Genomic DNA, 1,795 nt, shown 5'->3' on the forward strand with positions numbered 1-1,795 from the left:
TTTGTGCTCTCAGATAACCAGGTTATATAAAATCACTGGTTTTTTGAGACTGATTTTTTCCTTCAGGACATAGGCAGATCTAAATGAATAGAGTGGAAGCGCGTGGAATGTATCTTAATTTCCCATTTATCTTAAAGTTGTAGCTGCCCTGACTAAACTTTGTGTGCAGAAAGATACATTTGCAATGTTGTAAATATTAAATATCGAATTAGACTTATAAGCAAATTATCAAACAGATAATTCAAACTAAAGTAATGCCCCTTTGGGACCAGAAACCTCTCTTTTGACTGTATATATGAATGTATCGATGAAAAAACTTGAATAATGTCCAAGTGTTCCACTTTTTGTGTTTTTTATTACGCAAGTCTTAAGTTTCAACTGCAGTTATGTAGGAGAAATTTAGGCAAAGGCTTTCGTATAAGAATTTTAGGGAATAGGAAATGGAAAGTGAAATCATGACAAATCGTATACTAGTATGTATTTACCTTATATCTAAGACATAATTTTTAAATTTCTTAGGTAAAAAGAATATCTCCAGATTCCAATGGAAACAAATATCAGTGTTTTAGAAATACTATAGGCAAGAATTTCTTCCTAATTTTTGAATACTTGGTAGGACTCTAAAAGACAAGGAAAGAGTAAAGGGTAATTTGAATTTGTGCGTATATATATATGCATACACACATACACATATATATGCGGATACACATATATGACTTCTGGGACCATCTAATTTGGAGCAGGGCTATATGGTTTTATAGCTTGATGTTGGAAATTGGAGATAATGCTATACAAAACATATCTAAATATTGCATGGAATGGCGTTTTCCTTTGCCCTGTACGTATGCCAATTAATGCACAACAATGAATTCTATTTGCATTTAAAATAAGTAATTTAAGGAGTAAAATACTAAAAATTTACGGCTAAATGGAGAGTGTGTGGCTTGTCCACACACCCCTTCACCTCCCCCCAGAAACAAGACAGGACAGAAAGAATTTCTTATGTCCTTAAAGGCCTTAAGAATGAATGCGGTATTCGCTTTGGCTGCGCATAGACTGAAATTGGAACCATATAGAGAAGATTAGCATGGCCACTGAGCAAGAATGACACGAACATTCATGAAATAGCTCATATTTTTAAAAATGCTGCAATAAAAAGAAAGGTCCGATTCTGTCACTAGCCTACAAAAGTTTTCAGAGAAATAAAAGATGCCTCTCAAAACCAATCACATCTGAGAGTATATATTTTTTCACCAAATGTGTACATTGCGAATATATGCACGTCACTGCAGAAATAGTCATGAGATCATTAACTTTAACTTATGATTCCATAAATAAATGATACATGATGATAGATAGATAATCTTAGGTGTGAAAGGGAGACAAGAGGGCAAGTTTTTATTAAATGAAAGGGGAACTAAAATTTTTTATAGGAAAAAAGATAGATTTTAGCCCTATAGTAAAATTCTTAGACTTCTGACTCTAAATTACACTTAAATTTGGTATCCTTGTTATCAAAACTTGATAAAGGTATGGAAGTCATTATTTGTTTAAAGTTTTGTAATTCTGTGAACTACTTCCAAACAACTAAACTTTAAGTAGTCAATATTTCATTTTTTCTACTTTATACTGAAGAAGAGAAAGGGAAAGAAGGCTAACATTCATTGAAAGCTATCTGGTACCTGATGTTATATACTTTACATATATTATTTACTTGGTTTTAGAGAGGTTCCTAAGCTACTGAAATCAAAATTATGATCATTTTGCAATATCTCCATATCACTGTTGAGAATAT

At 32.2% G+C, this 1,795-nt stretch overlaps 1 non-coding gene across 1 annotated transcript; it reads left to right on the plus strand.

The window, feature by feature from the left end:
• Nucleotides 1-1,036: 1,036 nt before the first annotated feature.
• LOC147912987 (U6 spliceosomal RNA) lies at nt 1,037-1,139 on the plus strand. The gene has a single exon (XR_015549388.1). It is a non-coding gene; the product is annotated as a U6 spliceosomal RNA (small nuclear RNA).
• Nucleotides 1,140-1,795: the final 656 nt, after the last annotated feature.

Source organism: Ceratotherium simum, chromosome 32 (assembly GCF_057802395.1).
Source record: "Ceratotherium simum simum isolate JZ-2026a chromosome 32, ASM5780239v1, whole genome shotgun sequence".
In the NCBI taxonomy this organism is placed as follows: Eukaryota; Metazoa; Chordata; class Mammalia; order Perissodactyla; family Rhinocerotidae; genus Ceratotherium; species Ceratotherium simum.